This window comes from Phyllopteryx taeniolatus, chromosome 5, assembly GCF_024500385.1.
Source record: "Phyllopteryx taeniolatus isolate TA_2022b chromosome 5, UOR_Ptae_1.2, whole genome shotgun sequence".
In the NCBI taxonomy this organism is placed as follows: Eukaryota; Metazoa; Chordata; class Actinopteri; order Syngnathiformes; family Syngnathidae; genus Phyllopteryx; species Phyllopteryx taeniolatus.
Window position 1 is genome coordinate 24171655 of NC_084506.1, and position 12762 is coordinate 24184416.

Below are 12762 nucleotides of genomic sequence, written 5' to 3' on the forward strand. Positions count from 1 at the left end.
CTCAGAACTGTGAGGCAGATGCTGTAACCAGTCGACCACCGTGCCACCTAATATAAACTAATATAATAATAATATACAAGGTGATTGAAAAGTAACTATTTTAAAGTACTTCAAATTTATTTCGGAACTATAATTCTTACAAGAAATGAAGATGAGAAGAAAGTGTATTGCATGGAGTTTTATTTAAAATTCGATCTGAACGCCAGCGTTAGCCACCAGTTTCCCAAGCCGCCTGGGAACCGCATTAACTGATTTCACAAGGAACTCTTGTGGGATGGAAGAGATAACTTCTCGTATTTGCCCTTCAAGGTCTTCCAAAGTCGTTGGTTTGGTAGAATAGACTTGCTCCTTTAATCATGGAACATACACAAAAAAAATTGAGAAAAATATTACAACATATGAATAAATAAGTATTTTAAAATAGGGAGTTACTTTTCAATCACCCTGTATGTAATAAACTAATATAAAACTAAATTGAATAATGTTAACTGTACAGCAACATTTTAAAAGAAGAAAAACAAGTTAACCCTTGTGAAGTAAATCAAAGTAAAAGTAAAATAAAGTAAAACTACTTTTCCTTTGACAAGACCTGTCAGCTGTTTAGCTTTTTTTTGTATGAGGTGTGTTGACAAAAACAGAACAGCAACTGGAACTTGTGGTAACATTAAAGAGAACCATCCAGCCATCAATTTTCCATACCGTTTATCCTCACTAGGGTCGCGGGCGTGCTGGAGCCTACCTCAGCTGACTCCGTGCGAGAGGCGGGGTACACCCTGAACTGGTTAGCAGCCAATCGCAGGGCACATACAAACAAACAACCATTCATACTCACATTCACACCTACGGGCAATTTAGAGTTTTCAATTAACCTACCATGCATGTTTTTCGGATGCGCGAGGAAAACCGGAGTACCTGGAGAAAACCCACGCAGGCACGGGGAGAACATGCAAACTCCACACAGGCGGGGCCAGATTTGAATCAGAGTTCTTAGAACTGTGAGGCAGATGTGCTAACCAGTCGGTCATCATGCCGCTAATGTTTAAATCTTTACCTTTTATTATGTTAGTACTGTATGTTTTTATAAAGCACAATACCAGAGAGTGCCATCTTTCTTTCGTCAATCCATCCATTCATCAATCCCACCTACCTATCCATCCACCCATCCATCCATCTCTAATGTATCCTTGGATGTTATTAAGTGGCTATCAATTTATTTTGCAGTTAAAAAAAAAAAAAACTCATCCATTTGCCGCGGAAATGCTGCGTACGCATTTTGGTCTAACTAACAGGATCTAAGTGAGCATCCAGAGGATTAACTTTACAAGTGTGTTTGGCTTTTTCTTTAACTTTTGTTTGGGTGTGTCATGTCAGCAAAGAGTACTAGTGATGGAAAAGAGGAAAGTGTGTTGACAACCAAACAACCAAAAATGTAACTAACTGAGAAACATGAGCAATAATTAAAAGCTTGTTCAAAATGCTGCACAAACCAAGAAAAAAAAAAAAAAAAAAGGGATATTGGGCTTTTGGGTGAAATTACAGGATGAACCTAAAATGCACCATGACCTTTACAAGTGAACTTAATTTGATCTTTTCGAAACCTTTGAATGCCCATCGAAGTGGTAAATGTTTCAGTACTTTTTGCACAACTGGCAAAATTCAAAGCAGATGTTTGATTCATGAAGGGACAAATACATTTTCTGGTTCAATGATAATTGGTATTTAACCAGTCTTCTTCATCATGGTGTTCACATTTTGACATCACGACACCAAGACGATGCTTAACAATTGATCAACAGTACATTGGATTACATATAAAAAAATAACATGCAACACTAAGTATTATATATACAAAAAAGATGAAAATAGATAAATTAAATTAAACTTAAATAAAAGTGAAATAAACATAAATAGAAATTTAATACAATCAAATTATTTCAAAAGAAATTTGATTAAAATTAAAATTCAATTCTACAACCATTAAATTACAAACATTTCCGTGCTAACCTAAAGAATAAAATATTATATAATGTAGAAAATGATCGAAAAAAAATAATGACACTAAAGTTAATTTTAAATAAAAAAAAATATAGAATAATAATGCGGCACGGTGGACGACTGGTTAGAGCGTCAGCCTCACAGTTCTGAGGACCCGGGTTCAATCCCCGGCCCCGCCTGTGTGGAGTTTGCATGTTCTCCCCGTGCCTGCGTGGGGTTTCTCCGGGCACTCCGGTTTCCTCCCACATCCCAAAAACATGCATTAATTGGAGACTCTAAATTGCCCGTAGTCATGACTGTGAGTGCGAATGGTTGTTTGTTTCGATGTGCCCTGCGATTGGCTGGAAACCAGTTCAGGGTGTACCCCGCCTCCTGCCCGATGACAGCTGGGATAGGCTCCAGCACGCCCGCGACCCTAGTGAGGAGAAGCGGCTCAGAAAATGGATGGATATAATAATAATAATAATTAAATGAGGGCTATGGTTGCACGGTGGTCACAGTGTTTATACTCTATCAGTTTATTGGTGTTCATGCGCTCTTTTACTACTTTTCACTCAGCACATTCCTCCAATTACATTTGCTGGTGGTGCTGCTGCACTTTTACAAGCAAATAATAAAAGTGTTGCTAGCATGTAGTCCAGCTCTGCTCCGTGATTACACAAATTAATAATGGCCGCAAGCGCAGTGGGCGGGACCAGACACTCCTTTCTGACTCACTGCCTCGTTGCTGATGAGAGTTTTTTATTCTGGGGCTGGGGATGTATTTGAAGGGAAATGTTAGTGTTCGTCTGACAAGCGGCCAGCTCCAAAGTCACGTGAGCGCATACATTGACGTCACGCAGTCAAATACACTGGACACGAGCCAAATGTGCAACAAGTGCAAAACCAGCAAGCTTAGATTACAGTGAAATCCAATTGAAATGGTTCATTTACCCATAGGAAGTAATGGAAAGTGTAGATTTATCTTTTCAAAGTGAAACTGTTCCTAGCATAAAACCTTTACGAGCCATACATCCAAGTTCCTGTCTCGTGACACACCACAGAGAAGAGTGTCGTTCACAACCCAGCCAAATTTGAATGATGAAAAATAATCAGCAAGGACATAAACTGAGGTTTGAAAATCGTGAAAAATCAAGTCATTCTCTCTCCTCTCAAACGCAGTGGGCATGTCTACTGAAAGCGGTGAAAACAGACCCCGCACAACTGTCAATCAAAACTCGCCTGACTTTGGTGCGGGCAGCGTGGGTTCAGTTCCCACTCAGTGACGGTGTGAATGTGAGTGCGAATGGTTGACTGTGTCTATATGTGCCCTGCGACTGACTGGCGACCAGTTCAGGGTGTTGTAAACCTTTTGCCCGAAGTCAGCTAGGCTCCATTGCCCCGCGACCCTAACCAGGATAAGCGGTGTTGAAAATGGATGGATGGATGGATGGATAAAAACAATGTTGTTGACACAGCTTGTCGCTTATGCGGTGGACTTTATTAGTGCCATGGCCGAAAAAGAAGGCGCATCGGCGCGAATGAGGACAGAAAGGTCAGGCGATCAATAGTCACAAAACAAAAGAGCAGAGGGAGGAGGACACTGGATGAGTTCACTTCATGTTTGAATTTATGGTTATTAGAGGGGAGGCCTTTAGTTGTGCAATGGATTTTTGTAATAATAATCGTAAACAATCTGAGCGGCACATTACAATCAATGTCAAGTCAAAGTGGAGTTTCAAGCAAAATAAGAAGGACAAGTATGGAGAAACTGCTAAAACATAAACATGGATGCACACAACAATGTGGAGGGACCACAGGTGAGAGTTTACGGGAATGCCTATCTGCTAACTTCTTTCACAGTTAACAGCATAAAAGAACAATGATCATAATGCGTACTATCAGTATACAGTAAACAAATGTGCTGGAAATGAATTCATCTACAGTAATTCCCTGGTTCACTCTTCAAAAATTAACTGCAGTAATCCTAAGGACAAAACCCTGCTGCGAATAGTGCCAAAGCACTACCTTTCTATGAGATAGTCTCATAGAGTCATATCTGTACAGTATGCAACCAAAGCTCACCAAATCACTGTTTCTGAAACACGCTGTCAAAGCCCTGTCTAAATAGGAATTAGTGTCATTTCAGGTACTCGTGAACGCTACCGATACCGGCCACCAATACGGAAGGCAAATACATCTAACGTCAAATAAATCACCCTCGCCAGTAGGTGGTGCTACATTGCGGTGGTTTGACACATTGGCGAATCCTCACGTGTCAGAAAGAAAAAAGGTCTTTGTTCACAATTATGTCATTGTGTTTATTGAAATTTTATCAAAAGTACTGGTGATATTGGTACTTGGTAGCGTATCTTTGAGTACTCAAGATGGAATACTCGTACAGTCTGAAAAAAAGTTGTATTCTATTGAACCTCCTTAGTTTGAAAATATTTTTTCCTATACGCAGCAGGGCTCGGTCCCTATCCCCTGCGATATCAGCACTTTCATTCAGATTTGCACCAAAACGCATTAAGTGGAAAGACGCGCTTTGGTGATCCAAGCAGTGGAAAAAAAAGCAAAGCAACGAGCGGGAGCTTTTGCCGCAGAGGAATGAAAGCATATTGTTGGGCGGCGGCCAGCCGTCAGAAGCGCATAACGTTTAAGTTTCTATAAATACCGCAGGATGCGCTCCAAGTTGATCAGGCGTGATTGAAAGCCAAATGACTCCTCATGCGACCGCGGCCAAGTTTCCCTTAAGATGCTTGGGGAGGAGCCACTCGCTCTGACACAGTCTGCTGCACCGCTGCTTTCACGCAGGGCCCACATCTTGAAAGGATTTGAAGATTGCTAAGTTTGTTGGAAACCGCCTCGAAATACACAAAAGCACGAAAAAGAATCACAGAAGCGGTTGAAGTGACCAAGTATGTCACCAATACGCTACACAAAAGCCTGAAAAAGAAACACACAGTGAGGGCGGCATGAAAGCCTGAAAAAGAGTAGCACACTGCCTTCTTTTCCAGGCTTTTTTTGTAGCGCACAGCTGTTGTGCTTAGTCACACACTCACTCTGTGCTTCTTTTTTAGTCTGCTGTGCAAGTGACACATAGTGGTTAAAAGCTCACATCATCCATCAGTGTTGCAGTTCAGGTAGGGATGTCGGATGTTCTGACTCATTCAAAAAAAATAAAAAATAAATAAGAGCGACATTCCTCGGGTTAATCGATAGTGAGACTCTTAACGGATGAAGTACAGGAACACAGAAGAAACTTGTTGCCCCTAGAAGCTCCATTCATCACGATTACACAAGAAGGAATTAAGTGGTGGCCATTGTGCTTGCCAAGTCAACTGCATAAAATCTAATAAGGATCCATCACCTATTTCATCTGCGTATGTTCCTCTAAGAATAGCCTCGCACTGTCGGCTATGTGGTGGAAGTGCGCGTAGCTAGAGGTGCATCACTCACTGTTTAGTGGACTCCACATAGCAGCACTCAGGATAGGGCCGACCTCCGCCAAGGCCAAACAGTAATGCCAGATGGTAATAGATTCCCCAATGTAAATTTGAACAGTCATGAGAGATCCAGCAAACGCCTTTAACCTTTACACAAAAAACAGCAAAGGCAGGATATTGCTGCAACTATGTGATTTTAAACAGCAACACAGCATCCCAGAATCATAAAAAAGCCTCTTTCACAAAGATCCAGCAAAATCGCTGCATCAGAGCTGTAACACGTTTGACATTTAGTGTCATGGGTGTGTGTGTTGCGGTTGTTGTTTCCCCCCCCGTCTCGTACACACCTGCTCCGGAGAGCATCTTCACCACCTGTGCCTCGTTCATCCTAATTACCCTTTGCATTTAACCTCGTGTCTCATTCTTTCTAGTCGCCAGTTCGTTGTACCTTGTCGTCGCGTTCCAGCATTCCTTGTTTCCACGTCACAGACTCACAGTAAGACTAGACCCTGTTCTGATTATCGACCTCGCCTTTGTGCCTCACGTTTTTTGGAAACTGTTGCCTTTTTTGGATTGCCTGCCTGTGTACCGACCTCTGGCAGTATATTAAACCTCTCTTTTTGAAACTGTCCATTTGTTTTGGAGTCGTGCATTTTTGGGTCCTATCCTGTTCCGTTCATGACATTTAGCCGTCTTCACCTTTTACACAAAGCCCAGAAAAAGCAGCACAGTCCAACAGTGTGACATTAGTGTACTGCTGAAAAGCCAGAAAAAGAAGCACAGCAGGACACCAGTGAGGTACACAAAAGACTGACAAAGAAGCACAGCGTGACAGCAGTGTGCTAATCAGAAGCCTGAAAAAGAAGCACAGCAAGACAGTGTAACAAAAGTGTGATACATGAAAGCTTGGAAAAGAAGTATGACAATTGTGTGACAACAATGTGCGACACAAAAGCCTTAAAAAAAGAGGCACAGAATGACAAAAGATGATCACAAGTGAGCAACAAAAAAACGTTAGAAAGAAGCACAGGGTGTGAGCATGATGAAGCGTGACAGCAGTGTGCTACACAAAATCTGAAAAGCAAATATATAGCAAAGGTAGCATGGTACACAAACGCCTGACTAAAAGCACACAGTACCAGTGTGACAAAAGTGTGCTAACATCAAAGCCTGAAAAACAAGCTTAAAGAGACAGCAGTGTGCTATACAAAACCCTAAACGCAGTAGTTGAGCTTGAACTGTCATTTAATCTGGTGCGAGCCACCTTACAGGTGGCAAACGTCTGATTAGATTTGACGATGGAGAGCCATTAGGCGGATAATGACTTAAGTGCTGATTCTCCTTGGGAAGTGATTTATCCGGAGCGCCGCGGCTCGGTCCGAGCGGGAGCTGTAGCCGCTCGTACAGGCAACCATTCATAAATCACTATGTGCGCCGTGACCCGATCGACGTATGGCTTCTATACACGTGGGACGTTATTGTACTTGTTGTATACGTATCTTCTTCTTCTCTGGCGGGGTTCTTTATCTTGCCGCAGTGCAAACACATCGACATCTTCTTGTTTTGCCGTGGGCAGCCCCTGGCACTTAAAATATTGAAAGTGCCGGCTTTAAATAGTTTTTCCTGTTGCCGAGAGTCAAACGCACATTCGTTAATCTGCTCTCTGCCGATATCCAACACACACAAGCTTATGCTCATTGCGACGCGTAGGCTGCCATACCAATCCGTCTATCTACCACCAAACCATCGTTCCCTCGATGGAACTAATCGAAATGAAAAGCCATCATAAAATAAATATTCTTAACTGTCTTAAAACTGCATAAAAATAAGTTAACTTTTAATGAGGAAGGCTTCACTCAAAGGTAATTTGTGTCACTCATTTCAGGAAATTAATGATGATTTCAAAGAAAAAGAAAAACATGCTCAGGTCATACGTTCAGGCTCACAGAATCAAAAGACAACTGAAGCCTGAAAAAGAAGCACAGAGCGAGACATAACATGACAGTGGTGTGCTACACAAAAGCCAGAAAAAGAAGTACATAGTGAGAGCGGTTAAAAAAAAAAAAAGTGACAGCAATGTGTAACAAAAAAAATCCTGAAAAAGACAGTGACAGCAGCGGACTGCACAAAAGCCTGAAAAAAAAGAAGAACAAAGTGAGCATCTTAGAAGAGTGCTTCACAAAAGCTTGAAAAAGAAGCATGGAGTAACAGCAATGTGCTACACACATGCCTAAAAAGAAGCAAAATGATGAGTGTGTGTTAGACAAAAAACAAAAAAAGCAGCACAGACAACATTGTGCGACACAATAACCTGAAACAGAAGCGCAGAGTGACAGCAGTGTGATACATAAAGCCAGAAAAAAGTTTTACTTAGTCAAGACTGACAACAGTGTACTCTAGTCGATGCAAAACATTAAACAGTTTGTGCATCACGATTTCATGCTTCATTGCCCATTGATATTCTGCTCCTTCTAGTGTGCGTGCCTTGGGCACCGGGGAGCACAATAATATAGACATACACAAAGAAGAGTATCACAACTAGGTGACTAGGGTTGGGCATCGAGAACCGATTGGAACCGGGACTAACATGCCGGTTCTCCCGTACAAATGAAAAAATTTCGGTTCCCAGTTTCCATTTCTCCAGTCCGCCGACCACAAAGAAGTGGCGAAAACCAACAAAGAAGAGCGCGCACAAAGATGTGCTTGTCCCCAATGGCAGCAGTGAACAAAAGTGTTTACTATGTTAAAATAAATGACCAACACTATATTATATTGTGCAAAGGGGGCTTTCAGGATGTGTCCATCCATTAAAAGGCTACATGCTTAAAACAGGAAGTTAAAAGTTGCACATCCATTTGCCGTGATAGAACAGTCACAAATAACTATTTTAACAATGCTATATTCAACTTTTAGCTGAAACAATAATTAATTAATATTAAGTCAATTGGGTTAGTGCCACACACATTGCCTTTTGGTTCATAGGTTTGTTATTGATACTGGCTATAAAAAAACGCTGACTCACATGTTCATATTAGTCAATGCTGCAGGCTGCTAAGAAAAAGTATGTTCATAATTTGGACACCCTTTATTTAAAACATGCAAACTATTTTGACACAGCCCCTAAAAGAATCAGAATCAAGAATTGTTTGGAACTGGAATCGAAATAAAGAACCGTAATCGGGACCGGAATCGCTCAAATTCAAACGATACCCAACCCTATAGGTGACTGAGTAAACTGCAGTAATATTAGTTGTTTTCCGCAGAGGATACAAAAAAATATGCCTGTGAGTATTGTTATATTGTCTGTCTACATGTGTTGCTGCACCATTCTTGTTCCAATATCTGTTACTTAAAGTGTTATAACTATGGCAGCATTGATGCTAGTTTTGTTAGCCCGTCTATGGCGTTTTACATGTGTGTTAGTATTAAGTTGGGGGATATTCGTAAATTGCAGTATGTGATTTGATCAAATACAAGTATCATTGTCTTTGTTTTATGTTTCAACTTCAAGTGGGAATGGCACATAATCAAGCACTTATACATCGAAAAGACAGATGGAAGGTATGTTGCATGGTTTGAATGCTGGACAAGCTATATCACAGGGTATTTCAAATGTATTACAGTTTTAACTGCAGTAAGCAAAGCCTTTACTGGTGTCCATGCATGCCCTTCAAAATCAATAGCAACCTTGCACCTGCAATTGCCCCAAAATTTCAAAGAAGGAAACTGAAAAGGTAGAATTTGTGAGACATCAATGTGGACGTACGTTGTGTTGGGTATCAAATCAATATGGTTCCTTCCTACCATTCACATTTATCATTCAGCTGAGAAAGATGGTTGATAAAAGTGAGTGCTAGGAAGGCTGAAAACCTGGACTTTGGAGAAACACTTATTTGTGTACTGGGCCTTGATAGGCAAAGGCGGGGGCTGCTGTTTTCAAAGGTTACTGTATTGACTGTTGCCGCAAAGTTTTTTTTAGAAAATTTATTTACAAGAACGGAAGGGAAACTTTGAAGGAGTCAAGATGACTCGGGTAGACTCCCTCGGGGCGCAGTGTGAGTGTCACCGACCGAAAATACGACACCCACTCCGGAAACATGACGAACACACACAACACAATTTATCTGAACGTCCAACTGACACAGCTTTTGTCATATTGGATTATAACATGATGAAGTCACTTCGTTTTATTGTATTCACTGAACTGCATCCTCCATTTAATGAAGTCACAGTGTGAATGCAAACACGAGCTAAGTTAGTTGATAAAATGTCATAAAGTGGAAACAGTCCTCAAAATGGACCTAAGAGTCAATCAACAACAATCACAGTTATGTGTTAACAAACATTTTACACAACATTATAGCTGTGCTAGTTTTAACAAATGCAGTTTTATTTTTATTTTTTTGGCCATTAGTACATTGTGAGTTCATTTGAAAGAGGAGTCAGTTCTGTTTCAGGTATGATAAAAGTTTACTCCCCTTTTCTGTTTCACATTTAAACAAATTAAAGTCAGTCCTCAAAAGTGGATCAATTGCATTTACATCGGGATTATATTAGAAAGAGGATTACCTTCCCTTTCTGGCCTACTACGAGTATGACTTTCTGTTAAAACTAGTAGCTCTTTGCGCTCTTCAACCAATTTAACTAATTCCCTAAAGTGGATAATACGTAGATCAGCAGAAAGTTTATTCCACGTTCAGATTTTGAAGACCAAATTCCCAAAGCCTGTAGAGTTCCCTTTCTGTTGCTCTAGAACTCTGTGGGTGTTTCCACAGTACAATCATTTTAAAACAAACTGAATTCAGTCCTCAAAGTGGATCGAAAGTGGATAAGCAGAAAATGGATTCTGTTTTTTTTCCACTTGGGTTTCACTGGCTTGCCTGAGTCAGCACAAAATGAAGTGAATTATTTTGTGTTTACATTGCAATCTGAACCACTCCATTGATACCAAAAACAACATTAGTGAATGTTCACATATGCACAAAACATGCTCTGGATGGCTGCGATTGGCTGGCAACCAGTTCAGGGTATACCCCGCCTCTCGCCCGAAGATAGCTGGGATTGGCTCCAGCACGCCCGCGACCCTAGTGAGGATAAGCGGTACGGAAAATGGATGGATGCTCTGGGTGGTGGCACTGGTTGTGGGAACATCTTTAGACCCTAAACAGGCCATAAATCTGAAGAAACAGGTTCAGAAGGTGCGGTGAGAAGGTCTACAATGGGTTCGGAGCAGAGCCGAGCCGTCCGGAGGTTGATTTAGCACCTGACAGGGGTGAGCCCGCTAAGCTCAATAGCACTAAAAGGCTCATCCTGTCTAATGGGGTTCCTCTATGACGCACAAGCCCTCCCCTTTCCTGTTCTTTTGACATACCACACACATTATTCAGCTTGACAGTCTGGTGACTGACACACAGACGCACGGTACTCAATTAAAAAAATAAAATAAATCAAAATATTTAGAAGCTTTGTAATTAATTAATCCCGATTAATCACATTTCAATCCATCCATCCATCCATCAATTTTCTGAGCCGCTTATCCTCACTAGGGTCGCGGGCGTGCTGGAGCCTATCCCAGCTATCATCGGGCAGGAGGCGGGGTACACCCTGAACTGGTTGCCAGCCAGTCGCAGGGCACATAAAAACAAACAACCATTTGCACTCACATTCACACCTAGGGGCAATTTAGAGTCTTAAATTAACCTACCATGCATGTTTTTGGGATGTGGGAGGAAACCGGAGTGGCCGGAGAAAATCCACGCAGGCACGGGGAGAACATTCAAATTCCACACAGGCGGGGCCGGGGATTGAACCCCGGTCCTCAGAACTGTGAGGCAGACGCTCTAACCAAAAAGCAAAATTTTTTAATTTAAATAGATTTTAGTGGACGAGTGGTCAAATAATTGACACAGACGGGAATATTGTTAACTCTGGACATATCCGTTTAATTACAATACAAACTAGTAGAAAATATCCCTGGCCAAAATTAAACAGACCTGGGGTTACAGCACCATTTAGTAAAGTTGTTACATTTTAACACATACACACACGGTGGCTAATGAAAAGGAATTGAGATGATGGCATATGACTAAGAGTTGTGTAATTGCTTTGGAGAAGAAGCGGCCATTGATCCGAGGACGGACGACTCGTTTGCTCAGCGCGTGGGCAGCGGCGGCCCACCCCCGTTGTTTGTGACTCCAATCACTCCATTAGCTCAACAGACTTTGATGCTTCGCTCTTGTTATCACGCGCCGCGCTCATGTTGGGAGCAGACATGCCGTGAGACCACCAAAACACGCCAAGTATAAGCGTATGAGGAGTGAGTCATGTTGTTGCATAAGCTTATAAAGGAAATCAGTAGTTTTTTCACAAACATGTTTTAAAAAAGACTTTAACATACAGTATGTTATAATGAATATAATGATTTGTTTTTAAACTATGATTGTAGCGTAGTGGTTTGAACATTTGTAAAGAATATTTTTTAACGAACATTTTAGTGTAGAGATGTTTTAACCAAGTCAGTGATGGTGTAGTGGTACATTTGCCTGACTTCAGTGAAGGCAGCGTGGGTTCGGTTCCCACTCAGTGACCGTGTGAATGTGAGTCTGGATGGTTGTCTGTCTCTGTATGTGCCCTGCGACTGACTGGCGACCAGTTCAGGGTGCAGTCTCCCTTTCGCCCGAAGTAAGTTGGGATAGGCTCCAGCGCCCTGTGACCCTGAATAGGATAAGCGGTGTAGAGAATGGATGGATGCATTTTAACGGACAAATTGTAATAAACTTTTATTTATTTATTAATTGTTAAATTATTTATATATTTTTATTATTTTTGGTGTAGTTATGAAGGAATTTTTATTTGAAGTATTTGAAGGAACAGTTTCCAAATGAATATTTTAGCACAATGTTTTTCATGAACAATTTCTTACATATTAGCAAATGAAGAATATATTTTTGGGACAATTTGGCATCTTTATTTTAAGTAGCGGCGGCGGCACAGTGGTGAACTGGTTAGCACATCTGGCTCACAGTTCTGAGGACCGGGGTTCAAATCCCGGCCCCGCCTGTGTGGAGTTTGCATGTTCTCCCCGTGCCTGTGAGAGTTTTTTCCGGGCACGCCGGTTTCCTCCCACATCCCAAAAACATGCATGGTAGGTTGATTGGAAACTCTGAATTGCTCTTTGGTGTGAATGTGTGCGCGAATGGGTGTTTGTTTATATGTGCCCTGCGATTGGCTGGCGTCCAGTTCAGGGTGTACCCCGCCTCTCGCCCAAAGATAGCTGGGATAGGCTCCAGCACGCCCGTGACCCTTGTGAGGATAAAGCGGTACAGAAAATGGATGGATG